The 21126-nt window shown below is 44.0% G+C and overlaps 1 pseudogene; it reads right to left on the bottom strand.

Annotated features, from left to right (window-relative positions):
* Window positions 1–7032: 7032 nt before the first annotated feature.
* Window positions 7033–21126, bottom strand: part of LOC121577760 — a 348720-nt pseudogene continuing 334626 nt past the window's right edge.

Below are 21126 nucleotides of genomic sequence, written 5' to 3'. Positions count from 1 at the left end.
CATCGATACAATAAAGGAAATCTATGTAACCTTATGCTGTGTTATTCACCAGGCATAACCACCAGGAATCAATCCATTACTGTGGTCGTTGTGTCAATAAAAATGACATGTTATGGAATGTTGACTAATGGTGGAGTTAAATTCACAGCGTTTCTTATTGTCCATTTTTCAACCTTGTATCAAAGCCCTAGCCTCGTACAAACCATCCTGACCTCACAAGCTTACATTCTGTTTCCGTGTAAGCTCGCAAGATCAGCATGCTTCAAACAAGGCTACCAAATCCCAGTCCCTGGACTCCAGGGCAATGCTTTTAAGCACTTTACAGTTCAGTTGAAGGATATGAAAGTATTACAAACTAATTAAGCGTAGGAATGCTTTTCTTAAGATGTAACAGACCTTTGTTATCCCACTGATTATTATGAAGATAAATTTTTTTACCAAATCAGATACTTACAGTAAATCCCTAATATAAAGTGAAACGGGCAGCAACAACATATCTTCTTTCCACTGCTATTTCCTGAATTCCAGCAATGTGAAAGCAGATCTACTGCCTTCAGCTAACTCTTTGGCAGGCTTGTTGTCTCCAACGGCACACTAAATCTGATTTGACAATTTCACAGATCCCAGAGCAGCTGCTCCTCTTTATTAACCACATGTTACCTTCATTATCTGCACGTTTTTAGCTCTGCTTTGCATGGAGGTGCCCACATGCATGTGCTTATCTGTGACTGTTGGGTTTAGAGGGCCTTTACGTGTTGTTATGAGCCCTCTGCAACTGGATCCTGGACTTCCTGAAGGGCCGAGGTGGTGAGTGTAAGCAACAACACATCCGCCACGCTGACCCACAACACGGGGGCCCCTCAGGGGTGAGTGCCTAGTCCCCTCCTGTACTCCCTATTCACTTATGACTGTGTGGCTGCGCACGACTACAACACCATCATTAAGTTTGCTGACGGCACAACGGTGGTAGGCCTGATCACTGACGACGTTAAGACAGCCTATAGGGAGGAGGTCAAAGACCTGGCAGTGTGTTTCCAGGACAACAACCCCTCCCTCAACGCCAGCAAGACAGAGGAGCTGATCGTGGACTACAGGCAACGGAGGGCCAAGCACACCCCCATTCACATCGATGGGGCTGTAGAGGAGCGGGTCGAGAGATTCAAGATCCTCGGTCCACATCTCTAAGGATCTATCATGGTCCACACACACCAACACTGTTGTAAAGAGGGCATGACAACACCTCTTCCCCCTCAAGAGGCTGAAAAGATTTGGCATGGGCCCTCAGATCCTCAAAATGTTCTACAGCTGCACCATTGAGAGCATTTTGACCGGCTGCATCACCGCTTAGTATGGCAACTGCTTGGCATCCTACCACAAGGCGCTACAGAGGGTAGTGCGTATGGACCAGTACATCACTGGAGCCAAGCTCCCTGCCATCCAGGACCTCTATACCAGGCGATGTCAGAGGAAGGCCTAAAAAATTGTCAAAGACTCCAGCCACCAAAGTCATAGACTGTTCTCTCTGCTACCGCACGGCAAGCAGTACTGATGAAACAAGTCTGGAACCAACAGGACTCTGAACAGCTTCTGCCCCCAAGCCATGAGACTGTTAAATAGTTAGTTAATAACCAAATAGCTACCTGGACTATCTGCATTGACACTTTTTGCACTAACTTTTATGACTCATCACATACGCTGCTGCTAATGTTTATTATCTATCCTGTTGCCTAGTCACTCTATTCCTAGTTATATGTACAGTGAGGGAAAAAAGTATTTGATCCCCTGCTGATTTTGTACGTTTGCCCACTGACAAAGAAATGATCAGTCTATAATTTTAATGGTAGGTTTATTTGAACAGTGAGAGACAGAATAACAACAACAAAATCCAGAAAAACGCATGTCAAAAATGTTATAAATTGATTTGCATTTTAATGAGGGAAATAAGTATTTGACCCCCTCTCAATCAGAAAGATTTCTGTCTCCCATGTGTCTTTTATACAGGTAACGAGCTGAGATTAGGAGCACAACCTTAAAGGGAGTACTCCTAATCTCAGTTTGTTACCTGTATAAAAGACACCTGTCCACAGAAGCAATCAATCATTCAGATTCCAAACTCTCCAGCATGGCCAAGACCAAAGAGCTCTCCAAGGATGTCAGGGACAAGATTGTAGACGTACACAAGGCTGGAATGGGCTACAAGACCATCGCCAAGCAGCTTGGTGAGAAGGTGACAACAGTTGGTGCGATTATTCGCAAATGGAATAAACACAAAATAACTGTAAATCTCCCTCGGCCTGGGGCTCCATGCAAGATCTCACCTTGTGGAGTTGCAATGATCATGAGAACGGTGAGGAATCAGCCCAGAACTACACGGGAGGATCTTGTCAATGAGCTCAAGGCAGCTGGGACCATAGTCACCAAGAAAACAATTGGTAACACACTACGCCGTGAAGGACTGAAATCCTGCAGCACCCGCAAGGTCCCCCTGCTCAAGAAAGCACATATACAGGCCCGTCTGAAGTTTGAATGATTCAGATGGAGAACTGGGTGAAAGTGTTGTGGTCAGATGAGACCAAAATCGAGCTCTTTGGCATCAACTCAACTCGCCGTGTTTGGAAGAGGAGGAATGCTGCCTATGACCCCAAGAACACCATTCCCACCGTCAAACATAGAGGTGGAAACATTATGCTTTAGGGGTGTTTTTCTGCTAAGGGGACAGGACAACTTCACCGCATCAAAGGGACGATGGACGGGGCCCGTCAAACCGTGGGTGAGAACCTCCTTCCCTCAGCCAGGGCATTGAAAATGGGTTGTGGATGGGTATTCCAGCATGACAATGACCCAAAACATACGGCCAAGGCAACAAAGGAGTGGCTCAAGAAGAAGCACATTAAGGTCCTGGAGTGGCCTAGCCAGTCTCCAGACCTTAATCCCAAAGAAAATCTGTGGAGGGAGCTGAAGGTTTGAGTTGCCAAACGTCAGCCTCGAAACCTTAATGACTTGGAGAAGATCTGCAACGAGGAGTGGGACAAAATCCCTCCTGAGATGTGTGCAAACCTGGTGGCCAACTACAAGAAACGTCTGACCTCTGTGATTGCCAACAAGGGTTTTGCCACCAAGTACTGAGTCATGTTTTGCAGAGGGGTCAAATACTTATTTCCCTCATTAAAATGCAAATCAATTCATAACATTTTTTACATGCGTTTTTCTGAATTTCAGACTACGGTTTGCAACTGCACATGGGGACAAAGATCGTACTTTTTGGAGAAATGTCCTCTGGTCTGATGAAACATAAATAGAACTGTTTGGCCATAATGACCATCGTTATGTTTGGAGGAAAAAGCAGGTGATTGCAAGCCGAAGAACACCATCCCAACCGTGAAGCACTGGGGTGGCAGCATCATGCTGTGGGGATGCTTTGCTACAGGAGGGACTGGTGCACTTCAAAAAATAGATGGCATCATGAGGAAGGAAAATTATGTGGATATATTGAACTAACAACTCAAGAAATCAGTCAGGAAGTTAAAGCTTGGTCGCAAATGGGTCTTCCAAATGGACAATGACCCCAAGCATACTTCCAAAGTTGTGGAAAAGTAGCTTAAGGACAACAAAGTCAAGGTATTGGAGTGGCCATCACAAAGCCCTGACCTCAATCCTATAGAAATGTGTAGGCAGAACTGAAAAAGCGTGTGCGAGCATGGAGGCCTACAAACCTGACTCAGTTACACCACCTCTGTCAGGAGGAATGGGCCAAGATTCACCTAACTTATTGTGGGAAGCTTGTGGAAGGCTACCCAAAACAATTGACCCAAGTTAAACAATTTAAAGGCAACGCTAACAAATACTAATTGAGTGTATGTACTATTATTCTGACATTTCACATTCTTAAAATAAAGTGGTGATCCTAACTGACCTAAAACAGGGAATTTTTACTACGATTAAATGTCAGGAATTGTGAAAAACTGATTTTAAATGTATTTGGCTAAGGTGTATGTAAACTTCCGACTTCAACTGTATATAGCCAAGTTATTGTTATTGTGTATTCATTATTACTTTTATTATTATGTGTTATTACTTTTCTATTATTTCTCTATTTTCTTTCTCTCTGCATTTTTAGAAAGGGCCCATAAGTAAGCATTTCACTGTTAGTCTACACTTGTTGTTTATGAAGCATGTGATTAATCAAATTTGATTTGACCAAGAAAAGGTTTTTAGAATTTGTTGCAAATTTATAAAAAATAAAAAACTTAAATATCACATTTACAAAAGTATTCAGACCCTTTACTCAGTACTTTGTTGAAGCACCTTTTGGCAGTGATTACAGCCTCAAGTCTTCTTGGGTATGACGCTACACGTTTTCATCAAGGATCTCTCTATACTTTGCTCCTTTCATCTTTCCCTCGATCCTGACTAGTCTCCCAGACTCTGCCGCTGATAAACATCTCCACAGCATGATGCTGCCACCACCATGCTTCACCGTAGGGATAGTGCCAGGTTTCCTCCAGACGTGACACTTGGCATTCAGGCCAAAGAGTTCAATCTTGGTTTCATCAGACCAGAGAATCTTGTTTCTCATGGTTTGAGAGTCTTTTAGGTGACTTTTGGCAAACTCCAAGCGGGCTGTCATGTGCCTTTTACTGAGAGTTGCTTCCCGTCTGGCCACTCTACCATAAAGGCCTGATTGGTGGAGTGCTGCAGAGATGGTTGTCCTTCTGGTAGGTTCTCCCATCTCCACAGAGGAACTCTGGAGCTCTGTCAGAGTGACCATTGGGTTCTTGGTCACCTCCCTGACCAAGGCCCTTCTCCCCTGATTGCTCAGTTTGGCCGTGCGGCCAGCTCTAGGATGAGTCTTGGTGGTTCCAAACTTCTTCCATTTAAGAATGATGGATGCCACTGTGTACTTGGGGACCTTCAATACTTTGTGCCTTGACACAATCCTGTCTCTGAGCTCTACGGACAATTCCTTCGAACTCATGGCTTGGTTTTTGCTCTGTGCCTTTCCAAATCATGTCCAATCAATTGAATTTACCACAGGTGGAATCAAATCAAGTTGTAGAAACATCTCAAGGATGTGGTCCTCTGTAGCTCAGCTGGTAGAGAACGGCGCTTGTAACGCCAAGGTAGTGGGTTCGATCCCCGGGACCACCCATACACAAAAATGTATGCACGCATGACTGTAAGTCGCTTTGGATAAAAGCATCTGCTAAATGGCATATTATTATTATTATATTATATGACTGTAAGTCGCTTTGGATAAAAGTGTCTGCTAAATGGCATATCCAATTATATTATGGTCAATGGAAACAGGATGCACCTGAGCTCAATTTCGAGTCTCATAGCAAAGGGTCTGAATATGTTTCTAAATAAGGTATTTCTGTTTTTGGTTATATATTTGCTAAAATTATTAAAAACCTGTTTTTGGTTTGTCATTATGGGGTATTGTGTGTAGATTGATGAGGAACATTTTTTATTTAAACAATTTTAGAATATGGCTGTAACGTAACAAAATGTGGAAAAAGGGAACGGGTCTGAATATTTTCCAAATGCACTGTACATATCGCAAAATTATTTTGGACAATATTATATCAATACTTTGACTCCAAGTATCGGTTTCTAAATATATTTTATAATATTTTTTGCTAGCTAGCGCTAGTCAGCTGTACCTGCGCTAAAACTCCAGTATTGCTCATCCTAGCTTGTTCGCCATATTATTTTTAATTAGTGAGCCAACATGTTCTTAGCACTTTTATTTCCATGACTAATCAAAAATCATTTTCTGATGCTTCTCAAGTACACGTCTATAGTGTCCAAAAGATTTAACCTACAAACTATTATGACCACTTTATGGAAAGTGGAGACTCTCACGAACTCAATGGTGTTCTCCGGGACTCATCTGAAGGTAACCGGTACCGGTTAAAAAAACAAATGTAAGTATGAAGGTAGTATCGTGCCTACCCCAAAAAAGGGGTTAAATATGTGTTACAAGTTTTGTAATATCTCCTAGATTTAGGACAGACACGTCACCCCCCCACCCCACCCCCCCACACACCCCACAAAGACCAGGGAGGTTTTCCAATGCCTCGCATTGGTAGATGGGTAAAATGAATAAAATAATATTGTAAAAATCCCTTTGAGCATGGTGAAGTTATTATTTACACTTTGGATGGTGTATCAATACACCCAGTCACTACAAGGATACAGGTGTCATTCCTAACTCAGTTGCCGGAAAGGAAGGAAACCGCTCAGGGATTTCACAATACTAACCTAATTGGCAAAGTGAAAAGAAGGAAGCCTGTTCAGAATCAAAAATATTCCAAAACATGCATCCTGTTTGCAATAAGGCAGTAAAGTAAAACTACAAAAGAAATTGCAAAGAAATTAACTATATCCTGAATACAAAGCGTTATGTTTGGGGCAAATCCAACACAACACATCACTGAGTACTATTCTTCATATTTTCAAGCATGGTGGTGGCTGCATCATGTTATGGGTATGCTTGTCATCGGCAAAGACTGGGGAGTTTTTAATGATAAAAATAAAAGGAATAGAGCTAAGCACAGACATAATCATAGAGGAAAACCTGGCTCAGTCTGCTTTCCAAATGACACTTGGAGACAAATGCACCTTTCAGCAGGACATTGTAACACAACAAAATGGGGAAAAAGTCAAGGGGTGTGAATACTAGAGTGAGCAATATGTTCCCATATAGAACACATACTGTATTTCTGCCCAACGTAGGCATGATGTATATTCTGATGTCTCACCGACATCTTCCTAATGTGTAAATGCTCTCCAAACGACATATTCCGCACGCACTTTGATAGGTCGGCCAAAGGTGTGCTTGTTATCTGGGTTTGGAACATCAAATCACAATAGAATCACAGTATTGAATTGCAATACATATAGAATCGTGAGAATCGCAATACATATCGTATTGGCACCTAAGTATCGCGATAATGTCATATTGTGAGGTCCCTAGCAATTCCCAGCCCTAATTATACAAATACTTAAAGAGGGTCTTTACCGGAGAGTTTAGCTCAACTGTTTCCTCAGATCGAAGGGCTCTGCAGCCATCTCCTCCTCTGTTCTCCACTTGGAGGGGACATCCTCATTCTCACGGTCATGCTTCTGGAGCTGCACATCACATAGTCCATTACTTTACTTTACTTACAGTCTACTACACAGAGGCTATTAGTTCATGAACAAGCACCTGTATGCCCAGACATACCTGCACGTATGCACACACATAGTCAACTGTTTACATTAGTAACTGGAGGGAGAAAGTAACCAAATTTGCCTTTGAAAATGAATATGCACCAGTGAATAAAAAACTGTTTCAATGTAGCAGAACAAACAAAGCTGTTGACCGGGGGTTAGTAGAAACATTAGCACCTGATAGTCTATATGCACCTGATTGTGCCACCAGATTGTAGAATATAAAAGATGGATGCCCAGGGGAACTGGGGAACTGGTGAAATTCCATGAAATGCATAAAACAAAAACAACAACAACCTCACCCCTCATTTAGTCTTTTCAGACACAAGCGGAGTTGACGTCTGAAATAGAAATGTCTTGCCCTTCCAACAATGCAAACAAAAGGGACCCATTATGGTTAATTGAGTATAGACATGGCGGGGAAAAAGTGTGACTGTGACACATTCTAACAGCCATGCCTTTTGTTGCTGTTTTTGTACCATACAGAGATTTAGAGGGAAACAATGTACTCCATCACACCAATGTCTCCCCCAGGACAGAGGGGCTGACAGGCTGGTAAACCTGATGCAATACATACCCTCTCCTAACCATAACAGCCACAACAGCAGGGGGTGGTTTTAACTGCTAAGGCTCCACATTGGGATCTGTCACATGTGGCTATTGTTAAGATGATGTTAAATTGCAGGGAAGCCCTCAAGGCTAGTATACAGTGTTCAGAATGAGATGTCGTACAAGCCACACTAAATACATAAATATAAAAAGTGCAGAATGCTTGCACTGGTTGGTGATATTGCTTTTTATGTCCTTGAGTTATTTTCACAGGACATCTAATGTCTGTGGCTTGCTTTGTTAGAGCAGGTAAAAAACTATGCCATAAAAATACCCACCAGTTGCAGATACCTAACAGCGAGGCACAGAAGAGAGGGATGTTTTATGTTCTCAGAGAGCGAGGCAGTAAATTATTCAACATGTAATAGATTTCAATTTTCCCCCGCTCCCTCTCTAAACCGTCTGGAAGCTAAAACACCAAGGGGTCATTATTTCAATACATTGTCTCCTTCCAACACTGACAAGCGCTGTTCTGTTTTGTTCCATATCCTTTTTTGGAAGATCCGCAACAGAATATGACCCTGGCTTGAAAGCTTGTCAGATTTGGTCCTGTAGAAAGCAGGGGATGGCCCGTTGGAACATGTGGACATGGGGGTCATCGCTCTTGGGCCCTTGGGAGCCATGGTGGCCTCTCTGCTAGGCTAGGCTGTACCCTTTGCCTGTTGATGTGGGTTATCTAGGACCACACCAAGACACTGCTCAAACCCCAGCCAAGCCTTATCTCACCCCATCACACTGTATTAGGATCTAGTCCATTTACCCCACAGGACATTGTTACAGCAACTGGACGATTACATTTTGTTGGGAAGGAGTTAGGGGTGGTAGTAGTGTATTTCAAGCGTACATCAACATTGTATTTCGCTGTAAGCAACGGAATGGGGGAAGGAGAGATATGTATTTCTGATGTAGAAGCTTTTCTTTTTCTGGTAGAAAATTAATCCACAGTAAGATGAATTGCACACAGTTTAGTAAGGCATAGTTAACTTATCAAAGATTTAAAATGCATACAGTAAGTCACATAATTTGTCCCAAATTGATTTTCATGGGGGAAATTACATATTTATGGAGCTCAAATATATTGGGTCCTTGCAACACAAAATACCAGCTGACACCTCAGATTATGTAATTAGAGACACTATTATGGCAATTTAGCCCTGAGCTGGTGAATAGCCTCTAAACATTTGCTTGGGCATCAGACATCATATCATATCAAGGCAAAACACTTTTTTCTCTAAAATAGTTTTGCAGTAAGTAACCATGGGCAATTTTAAACAAAAATAGGCCTACATTTTTCTCCTTTCACTTAACAGTGTTGATCCATGGGGCAAACATATTTTGAGTAAAAGCTGAATTGACAGCAGCAGGGAGAACTGGAGGATTGCAGAACAATTGCCAATAGCATGCAAATGTAATCATGTAATATTAACAAAGACTTGTCTTTGTCTTTATCTGAATCATCATCAGGCTCATCAAGACTTAATTAAGTATTTTTGTTTTCCATCTAAAATCTACCCACACAAATGCTAACGCAACAACTGTTATGTAATTGAAATTTGCAGTACTAATTGTGTCTTTGAGAAAATACAAAGCACCTAAAGGAAGAGACATTCCTTCAAGGACCAAAGTAAGACACATCAACTTTTTTTGCTACTAAAGTATGGAATGGGATATAGCCCTCTTACTGTATCTCTTCTTGGCATTGGTTTACCCATTATGTTGTAAAGTGTCTCCATCATACAACTTCAGTTCTTCATAGCTCATTATACTGTTGAAAACAAGTTCATTCACTTGCAGATTATAACACCTCAGCATGGCTATAGGAAACAGCAGCACAATTAGCAGCATGGTGAGTGTCAGCTTCCTGCTTCCCCTGTTTGTCTCCTGGCCTCTAGAGGTCAGCTGTGTTCCCCTTTGCCTTAGTTCTTCCTCATGTGTCCTAATTAGCTTATCCAGGTCACCTGTGCCTTGTTTCCCCTTGTGTATTTTAGCTGTGTGTTTTCCCCTTGTTTGTCACTTGGTTATTGCGTCCTGACTGTGTGTCTCCTGCTTTGTCTCACCGTGTCTGTCCTAGTAAGTTTTTGAAGTTATCTTTAGTTTGTTTTTCTCCCCTCGTGGAGTTGTTTTGTTTTGCCTCCTGTTTTGTGAACATTAAATCTACTTGCCTGGAGTATTGCCTTGGGTGTTTCATTTGGGTCCTACAACAGCTCCTCTGTGGCTAAGGGGTAGTACCCCCAGCTCTACACTTCTGAGACCGGAGTTCTAACCCGGATTGTGACAGAATAACCAAGTCAATCATGGACCCAGAAACACTCAGTTCCCAGGACCTGTTGGCGGTGATCATTCGACATGAGGCTTCTTTCCAGCGCCATGAAGCCGTTCTCAGCCGACAAGAGGAGCTGATGACTAGACATTCTCAACTCCTGGCCGAAATGATGAGTTCCCTTCACCAGCTCTTTGAACGCCTCCTTGGTCCTCCCCCTTCCCCCCGGTCACCTCCCAGTGACGACAGGTCATCTCGGCCGTGAACCCCTGGTATGAAGCCATGCAGGGGTCTTGTCGTTCCCAAACGGCTGAAGCCCACTCCAGCGCTCGACCACGCAGTAACTCAATCACAAAGGCAGTTACAGCCTTAGATGGCAGACCTCTGGAACCAGGAAAAGTTACTGAGGCGACTCAGTCCCTGCGACTTACCATCTCTCAACACCAGCAGGAGGAGACCTTCTATCTCATTGACTCTCCCGAGTATCCTATTATCCTGGGTCACCCTTGGCTATGCAGACATAATCCCCAGATCGACTGGCCTACTGGCACCATTCTTAGCTGGGGTCTCACTTGCCAACTCACCTGCATGCTTCAGAGTTCCTCAGCCCCTAGTACCCAGTTTCAAGAGTCTGTTGACGTCTCCCGAGTCCCCAGTGTTTACCATCGGTTCAAGGCAGTGTTCAGCAAGGCCCGGGCCACTGCCTTACCGCCTCATCGCACTTATGACTGTGCCATTGATCTACTCCCTGGGTGCTGCCCTCCTAGAGGTCGGATCTTTCCTTGTCCTCCCCGAGCACGCAGCTATGGACACCTACATTAAGGAGTCCTTGGCAGCCGGCCTCATCTATGCCTCTACTTCCCGGCTGGGCGGGCTTCTTTTGTTGAAAGAAAGACGGGGGTCTGAGGCCTTGTATTGATTACCGGGGACTCAACAAGATCACGGTTCGAATCGATACCCTCTTCCGCTCATGGCCACTGCTTTTGAGCTGCTTCAAGGGGCTTCCATTTTTACTAAGCTGGATCTCCGCAATGCTTACCATCTCGTGCGGATCCGGCCAGGAGACGAATGGAAGACGGCGTTCAACTACGCCCACGGGACACTATGAATATCGGGTGATGCCGTTCGGGCTCACCAATGCCCCCGCAGTATTCCAAGCCCTGATTAATGATGTTCTCCGGGATATGCTTAATCTGTTCGTCTTCGTGTACCTGGACGATATCCTCATCTTCTCGAGGTCACTGAAGGAACATGAGGGGCATGTTAGCCGGGTTCTCCAGAGGCTCCTTGACAATCACCTCTACGTTAAGCCTGAGAAGTGTGAATTTCATGTTTCTCAGACTCAGTTTCTCGGGTTTATTGTCACTCCCGGGCACCTAGAGATGGATCCCAAGAAGGTCAAGGCGGTCCACGATTGGCCCACACCTGCCACGGTCAAGGAGGTTCAACGGTTCATTGGCTTTTCTAACTTCTATCGGAAGTTCATCAAGAATTTCAGCTCGGTGGTAGCCCCCTTGACGACGCTTACCAAGGGAGGAGGGACCAAGATTCACTGGGGTCCGGAAGCAGCAGGGGCCTTCGAGGATCTCAAGCGCCGCTTCACTTCTGCTCCGATTCTGGTGACCCCTGACCCAGAGAGACCTTTCGTGGTGGAGGTGGACGCCTCAGAGGTGGGGGTGGGAGCCGTCCTGTCACAGAGGGGTGCGGATGGGAGATTACACCCTTGTGCCTTCATGTCTCGCCGCCTGTCTGAGGCCGCGCAACTACCACGTGGGGGATCTAGAGTTGCTTGCGGTAAAACTGGCCTTGGAAGAGTGGCGCCATTGGCTTGAGGGGGCTCAGCACCCTTTCCAGGTTCTCACAGACCACAAGAACCTGGAATATCTCCAACAGGCTAAGCGGATGAACCCTCGGCAAGCACGATGGTCCCTTTTCTTTAATCGATTCCAGTTCCTCCTGACTTACCGACCTGGCACCAAGAACGTCAAGCCGGATGCTCTGTCTCGAGTCTATTCTCCCGAGGTACAAGAGAAGCCCTTGGCATCGATTATTCCGAGGTCTAGGATCGTCGCACCTCTTCAGTGGGAACTAGAAAGAGGGTGCGGAGCTCTTGCCCATGAGCCCGATCCAGGCGGTGGTCCTGCCGGTCGCCTGTACGTTCCTCTCTCGGTTCGGGCCGCGTCTTGCAGTGGGGTCATGAGTCGCCCTTGACATGCCATCCTGGCAGTGCTCGCACACTGGAGTTCCTCCGGCGGCGGTTTTGGTGGCCGTCCATCAAGAAGGGACGTGCAGGTCTATGTTGAGGCCTGCCCTGTGTGCAACCAGGGAAAGTCGACACGCCAGCGACCCCAGGGACTGCTCCATCCCTTACCTGTTCCTCGAAGGCCATGGTCACACCTTTCTCTGGACTTTGTTACGGGACTTCCCTCTATCCCAGGGCAACACCGTCATCCTTGTGGTGGTAGACCGTTTCTCTAAGGCTGCCCGGTTTATTCCCCTGCCCAAACTGCCCTCGGCTAAGGAGACTGCTGAGCTCCTCATGAACCATGTCTTCCGGATATTTGGCATTCCCCTGGACGTGGTCTCTGACCGAGGTCCCCAATTCTCGTCCCGGTTTTGGGGGGCCTTCTGCAGGCTTATTGGGGCCACAGCCAGCCTATCGTCAGGATTCCATCCAGAGTCTAATGGCCAAACGGAACGGATTAATCAGGATCTGGAGACCACCCTGCGGTGTATGGCGGCCAGTAATCCCACGTCTTGGGCCACCTATATCATTTGGGCTGAATATGCCCACAACACCCTCCAGTCCTCAGCCACCGGATTGTCCCCCTTCGAATGCCAGTTCGGTTACAACCCTCCATTATTTCCAGAGGAAGAGGCGCAAGTTGGTGTTCCCTCGGCCCAGCGCTTTGTCCAACGCTGTAGGCGGACCTGGAAGAAGGCCAGGTGTACCCTCCTTCGGACCTCCCAGAGATACCAAAGTCAGGCTAATCGCCACCGCCGGACTGACCCTAGTTTCCGAGCTGGTCAGAGAGTTTGGTTGGCCACTAAGAACTTGCCCCTCCGGGTCGAATCCAAGAAGCTTTCCCAGAGATACATCGGCCCTTTCCGCATTGCTAGAAAGGTTAACCCTGTTTCGTATCGTTTAGTTCTGCCTCGCTCCCTTAGAGTTAACCCCACTTTTCATGTTTCACTCCTTAAACCTGTCTTGTCTTCTCCTTTTGCCCCCCCCACAGACCCCCGCCACCTCCCAGGATCATAGACGGCCAGCCAGCCTACACAGTCCGCCGGATACTGGACTCCCGGAGGGTCCAGAACTCTCTGCAGTATCTGGTGGACTGGGAGGGCTACGGGCCAGAGGAGCGCTCCTGGGTTCCAGCCAGGGACATCCTGGACCCAGGGTTGATCCGAGATTTTCGCACCCCTGGGGCCAGGGTGTTCTGGAAGGAACGTCAGGAGTCGTTCCTAGAGGAGGGGGGTCCTGTCAGCTTCCTGCTTCCCCTGTTTGTCTCCTGGCCTCTAGAGGTCAGCTGTGTTCCCCTTTGCCTTAGTTCTTCCTCATGTGTCCTAATTAGCTTATCCAGGTCACCTGTGCCTTGTTTCCCCCTTGTGTATTTTAGCTGTGTGTTTTCCCCTTGTTTGTCACTTGGTTATTGCGTCCTGACTGTGTGTCTCCTGCTTTGTCTCACCGTGTCTGTCCTAGTAAGTTTTTGAAGTTATCTTTAGTTTGTTTTTCTCCCCTCGTGGAGTTGTTTTGTTTTGCCTCCTGTTTTGTGAACATTAAATCTACTTGCCTGGAGTATTGCCTTGGGTGTTTCATTTGGGTCCTACAACAGCTCCTCTGTGGCTAAGGGGTAGTACCCCCAGCTCTACACTTCTGAGACCGGAGTTCTAACCCGGATTGTGACAGGTGAGTGTCTGTGAATGATTCTCAGTGTGTTTGTGTGTGTGTGCGCGCATGTGTTTCTATACAGTACCAGTGAAAAGTTTGGACACACCTACTCATTCAAGGGTTTTTCGTTATTTTGACTATTTTCTACATTGTAGAATAATAGTGAAGACATAAAAACTATGAAATAACACATATGGAATCATGGAGTAACCAAAAAAGTAAACAATTAAAAATATATTTTATATTTGAGATTCTTCAAAGTAGCCACCCTTTGCCTTGATGACAACTTTGCACACTCTTGGCATTCTCTCAACCAGCTTCATGAGGAATGCTTTTCCAACAGTCTTGAAAGAGTTCCCACATATGCTGAACACTTGCTGGCTGCACCCCCACACCATCACACCTCCTCCTCCATGCTTCACGGTGGGAACCACACATGCGGAGATCATCCGTTCACCTACTCTGCGTCTCACAAAGACACGGCGGTTGGAACCAGAAATCTCACATTTGGACTCATCAGACCAAAGGACAGATTTCCAACGGTCTAATGTCCATTGCTCGTGTTTCTTGGCCCAAGCAAGTCTCTTCTTCTTATTGGTGTCCTTTAGTAGTGGTTTCTTTGCAGCAATGCGACCATGAAGGACTGATTCACGCAGCATCCTCTGAACAGTTGATGTTGAGATGTGTCTGTTACTTGAACTCTGTGAAGCATTTATTTGGGCTGCAATCTGATGTGAAGTTAACTATAATGAACTTACCCTCTGCAGCAGGTCTTCCAATCCTGTGGCGGTCCTCATGAGAGCCTGTTTCATCATAGCGCTTGATGGTTGCTGCGACTGCACTTGAAGAAACGTTCAAAGTTCTTGACATTTTCCAGATTGAGTGACCTTCATGTCTTAAAGTAATGATGGACTGTCATTTCTCTTTGCTTATTTGAGCTGTTCTTGCCATAATATGTACTTGGTCTTTTACCAAATAGGGCTATCTTCTGTATACCCCCCCACACACACACACACCTTGTCACAACACAACTGATTGGCTCAAACACATTAAGAAGGAAATAAATTCCACCAATTAACTTTTAACAAGGCACACCTGTTAATTGAAATGCATTCCAGGTGACTACCTCATGAAGCTGGTTGAGAGAATGCCAAGAGTGTGCAAAGCTGTCATCAAGGGTGGCTACTTCGAAGAACCTCAAATATAAAACATATTTTGATTTGTTTAACACTTTTTTTGTTTTTGGTTACTACATGATTCCATATGTGTTATTGCATAGTTTTGATGTCTTCACTATTATTCTACAATGTAGAAAATTGTAAAAATTAAGAAAAACCCTTGAATGAGTAGGTGTGTCCAAACTTTTGACTGGTACTGCATGTGTATCATGCATGTAGAGCGGGTGGGTTGGTCTCCCTGCTGTGTCTCGGAGAGAAGGGAAAGCTGATCCCCTTGTGTCCTCACTAGCAACTGTGCAGAGGTAGATAGACTAATTGGAGTAATCAAGGTGACAGACAGTGACACATTCAATACTGCCTTGCACACTCTTGCCTGCATCTAGCTGATCTGGGTTGTAATCATTAGTCCAAACAGAGTTTCTATTGGACAAATGTAGGTAGTTCCCTCCCTGTTTCATTCCGTTTGCTTCCTTTTTAAGAAACGTATTGCAACAGAATCGACGTAACTAATTGACAACTGATCACCCGCACACACTGTTCACTTTCATAGCAGCCACACAGCATCATCACTTTGGACTTCAGTGCACAACACAACAGCTGTCTGTGACCAGGCACAATAACCTCTTCAAGCCAAACCTTCATACCATAACCACTAACAGCTATACAGCCTAGCTACATCATTGTCACCATATTAACATTATAGTCAACAAACTAGAACTAACGTGTTAGTAAAAACACAATCCAATTCATGTGTACAATCACACAGTACAGTGTAAAGCAAGCAGTGGCAATAAATTAATAAAACCGAAAGCTTACTTTGACTTGGAAGAGTTGCAGTGTTGGATAGCCTTAGCCAGCTAGCTAACATAAATAGCATTCCTCTCTGTTTGAGTCAGGTTGTTGAGTATGCTAAATTAGTTGCATTAGCTAAGTAAGTGAAAGGTAAACTAAGACAAAAAAATACAACAACATTTATTTAGCACTCTCTCTCTTTTTGCTTCTTAATATTTTAAGAAATTAATTAACTGTTGTCTTTCTCTCTCTTTGAGTCATCTACTCACCACACTTTATGCACTGCAGTGCTAGCTAGCTTTAGCGTATGCTTTCAGTACTAGATTAATTATCTGATCCTTTGATTGGATGGACAACATGTTAGTTCATACTGCAAGAGCTCTAATAGGTTGGACATCCTCCGGAAGTAAATACTGTGTAAGTCTATGGAAGGGAGTGAGAACCAGGAGCCTCCTAGGTTTTGTATTGAAGACAATGTTCCCAGAGGAGGACGGAAAATAGCTGTCCTCCAGCTACACCATGCTGCTATCATAGAGGGTGCTGTTGAGGCTACTGTGGACCTTCACTGCAAAACAGTGTGTTTAAATCAGTTATTTGGTGACGTGAATATATTTAGTATAGTTTTATCTAAAAAATAATAACTTTCTAAACGTTTCACTATTTTTATTTTTGTGAAATTCACTGAGTAGTATGGTCCTATACACTGAGCAAGATGTCCAAACACGTACCGGTGTGTGTGTGTGTGTGTGTGTTCCTCTCCCTAAGGACTTGTGTTAACCTCTTTAGGACAGCCCCACTTCTCAGTAGTGAGTCTGAGAATGTAGACACAGAAACCCTGCTAATTCTGTTAGTGACAAACGTTCCCATGAATAATATCTGGTACTCCCTGTATATAGTTTCATTCTTGTGTATTTTATTCCATGTGTTCATTTTTAATACTAATTTTATTTTTATTAATATGCATCGTTGGGAAGGTCTAGTAAGCATTTCTTTGAGTTTCTTTTTTTATTTAACTAGGCAAGTCAGTTAACAACAAATTCTTATTTACAATGACGGCCTACCAAAAGGCAAAAGTCCTCCTGCGGGGACGGGGGCTGGGATTAAAAATAAAAAATAAAATAAAAATATAGGACAAAACACACATCACGACAAGAAAGACACCACAACACTACACAAAGAGAGACCTAAGACAACAACATAACATGGCAGCAGCACATGACAACACAGCATAGTACCAACACAACATGACAACAACAAGGTAGCAACGCAACATGGCAGCAGCACAACATGGTAGCAGCACAAAACATGGTACAAACATTATTGGGCACAGACAACAGCACAAATGGCAAGAAGGTAGAGACAACAATACATCACGCGAAGCAGCCACAACTGTCAGTAAGAATGTCTTTGAATGAAGAGATGGAGAAAAAACTGTCCAGTTTGAGTGTTTTTTGCAGCTCGTTCCAGTCGCTAGCTGCTGCAAACTGAAAAGAGGAGCGACAAAGGGATGTGTGTGCTTTGGGGACCTTTAACCGAATGTGACTGACAGAATGGGTATTGTATGTGGAGGATGAGGGCTGCAGTAGGTATCTCAGATAGGGGGGAGTGAGGCCTATTTCACTTTAAAATCTATACCCGTTGTAGTCGGCGCATGTGACAAATACAATTTGATTGGATTTTGATTTGATACTAATGCTAGAGAAGTGACTCACAACATGGCCACAACACTCACATGTCAGGTCGTCTGTACAATAATTACAGTACAGTAGCTGGCTAGCTGTCTCACAGTGTGTCAAGGAGCTCACACAGCAACTGTCTGTTCACATTGGTGGGAGCAGCATGTGTGAATTGTCCCCCCATGGCGCCTTTTAATGTATCAATTTCTGCCCTTATTAAAGACAGTGGAGCCAAGGAATATAATGGGTTTTGTTGGAGCTCCTTGACATTTAACACAGCACTCTAGTAAATGGAGACAGACCTCTGCTATCAGCATAGCTCTTCACTATGGGACCCTGACTTACATGCGATGGCATTACAATGTCACACTAGAGGTCATCTGATAATTATGTGTGAACAAAAGGACTTCAGAGGACGAGCCTTTGTTCTCAGCACGAAGACAGCCTCCTCATTAAATTGTCACACCCAATTTCCTCATAAATGGACATTTGTGGAATTCAAATTCCTCTGGGTGCATCCAGGGTTCTGAATAAATAGGGAAAACTGGATTTTTTCAGGAACATATGTCAATACAGAGAATGCACAATAATACATTGTAAGGTATTCTTATAATATCCCTTAAAATATGCTTGAAGTAAATTCAGTATCCGGACCTCATCATCCCCTGTAAAATTCAAAGATCTAAACATTTCAAATGGTTTAATTCAAATATATAGTTATGTTTATTGAGTAATTGATAATTAATGGTTCCTGTCAGTCTCCCATTGAACCTCAGAGACCATGATAGAAATGACAGCTGCCAGTGCATATCTTTTAATCTCCACTGATAATTACCAATGACAATCAGCTTCTGCAAGACACATTTCCATGAATCTAATTAACTGAAACCTGATAAAGTATTTTGTTTGTATTTTTAACAGGGTGGATGGTGATTTCATGTGAGATGACTACTGTAGCTCACCTCTTGAACTGTTACAGTAAATTTCACTCCTAACTCTCTTCGATCGATTCAAATATGTTGTGTTTTCAGGATATGTTCGGATACATTGGTATTACAAATCGGACTATTGGCAGCTTATTTAAAACATTTGGCAATGATTTTGGTTGTTGTGTTAAAATACTACACAGAATCCGCTAATTTAATCAAAGTGCCACCCTTTGCCTTGATGACAACTTTGCACACGGTTGGTAGACAAACTGCCAAAATCATAATTATAAACTGGGTGGTTTGAGCCCTGAATGCTGATTGGCTGAAAGCCGTGATACAGTGGGGAAAAAAAGTATTTAGTCAGCCACCAATTGTGCAAGTTCTCCCACTTAAAAAGATGAGAGAGGCCTGTAATTTTCATCATAGGTACACGTCAACTATGACAGACAAATTGAGAAAAAAATTCTCCAGAAAATCACATTGTAGGATTTTTTATGAATTTATTTGCAAATTATGGTGGAAAATAAGTATTTGGTCACCTACAAACAAGCAAGATTTCTGGCTCTCACAGACCTGTAACTTCTTCTTTAAGAGGCTCCTCTGTCCTCCACTCGTTACCTGTATTAATGGCACCTGTTTGAACTTGTTATCAGTATAAAAGACACCTGTCCACAACCTCAAACAGTCACACTCCAAACTCCACTATGGCCAAGACCAAAGAGCTGTCAAAGGACACCAGAAACAAAATTGTAGACCTGCACCAGGCTGGGAAGACTGAATCTGCAATAGGTAAGCAGCTTGGTTTGAAGAAATCAACTGTGGGAGCAATTATTAGGAAATGGAAGACATACAAGACCACTGATAATCTCCCTCGATCTGGGGCTCCACGCAAGATCTCACCCCGTGAGGTCAAAATGATCACAAGAACGGTGAGCAAAAATCCCAGAACCACACGGGGGGGACCTAGTGAATGACCTGCAGAGAGCTGGGACCAAAGTAACAAAGCCTACCATCAGTAACACACTACGCCGCCAGGGACTCAAATCCTGCAGTGCCAGACGTGTCCCCCTGCTTAAGCCAGTACATGTCCAGGCCCGTCTGAAGTTTGCTAGAGTGCATTTGGATGATCCAGAAGAGGATTGGGAGAATGTCATATGGTCAGATGAAACCAAAATATAACTTTTTGGTAAAAACTCAACTCGTCGTGTTTGGAGGACAAAGAATGCTGAGTTGCATCCAAAGAACACCATACCTACTGTGAAGCATGGGTGTGGAAACATCATGCTTTGGGACCAGGACGACTGATCCGTGTAAAGGAAATAATTAATGGGGCCATGTATCGTGAGATTTTGAGTGAAAACCTCCTTCCATCAGCAAGGGCATTGAAGATGAAACGTGGCTGGGTCTTTCAGCATGACAATGATCCCAAACACACCGCCCGGGCAACGAAGGAGTGGCTTCGTAAGAAGCATTTCAAGGTCCTGGAGTGGCCTAGCCAGTCTCCAGATCTCAACCCCATAGAAAATCTTTGGAGGGAGTTGAAAGTCCATGTTGCCCAGCGACAGCCCCAAAACATCACTGCTCTAGAGGAGATCTGCATGGAGGAATGGGCCAAAATACCAGCAACAGTGTGTGAAAACCTTGTGAAGACTTACAGAAAACGTTTGACCTGTTTCATTGCCAACAAAGGGTATATAACAAAGTATTGAGAAACTTTTGTTATTGACCAAATACTTATTTTCCACCATAATTTGCAAATAAATTCATAAAAAATCCTACAATGTGATTTTCTCGATTTTTTTTCCTAATTTTGTCCGTCATAGTTGACGTGTACCTGTGATGAAAATTACAGGCCTCTCTCATCTTTTTAAGTGGGAGAACTTGCACAATTGGTGGCTGACTCAATACTTTTTTCCCCCACTGTATACAGTGCCTTCGGAAAGTATTCAGATCCCTTGAATTTTTTGTTAGGTTACAGCCTTATTGTAAAATTAAATTGTTTTTCATCAATCTTCACACAATACCCCATAATGACAAAGCAAAAACAGGTTTTTAGACATTTTTGCCAAGTTATAAAAAATAAAAACCGGAAATATCACATTTACATACAAGTATTCAGACCCTTTACTCAGTACTTTGTTGAAGCACCTTTGGCAGCGATTACAGCCTCAAGTATTCTTGGGTATAACGCTACAAGCTTGGCACACCTGTATTTGGGGAGTTTCTCCCATTCTTCTCTGCGTTGTTGCACAGCTATTTTCAGAAAATCAACCTGACTAGTCTCCCTGCCCTTCTCCCCCGATTGCTCAGTTTGGCCAGGTGGCCAGATCTTGGAAGAGTCTTGATGGTTTCAAACTTCTTCAATTTAAGAATGATGGAGGCCACTGTGTTCTTGGGGACCTTCAATGCTGCAGAATTGTTTTGGTATGCTTCCCCAGATCTGTGCCTCAACACAATCCTGTCTTGGAGCTCTACGGACAATTCCTTTGACCTCATTGGTTGGTTTTTGCTCTGACATGCATTGTCAACTGTGGGACCTTATAAAGACAGGTGTGTGCCTTTCCAATTTTTTTTT

The sequence above is a fragment of the Coregonus clupeaformis genome, chromosome 12 (genome assembly GCF_020615455.1).
Source record: "Coregonus clupeaformis isolate EN_2021a chromosome 12, ASM2061545v1, whole genome shotgun sequence".
Lineage (NCBI taxonomy): Eukaryota > Metazoa > Chordata > Actinopteri > Salmoniformes > Salmonidae > Coregonus > Coregonus clupeaformis.
Note: the sequence above shows the minus strand (reverse complement) of the source record. Positions and strands in the feature narration are given on the sequence as shown.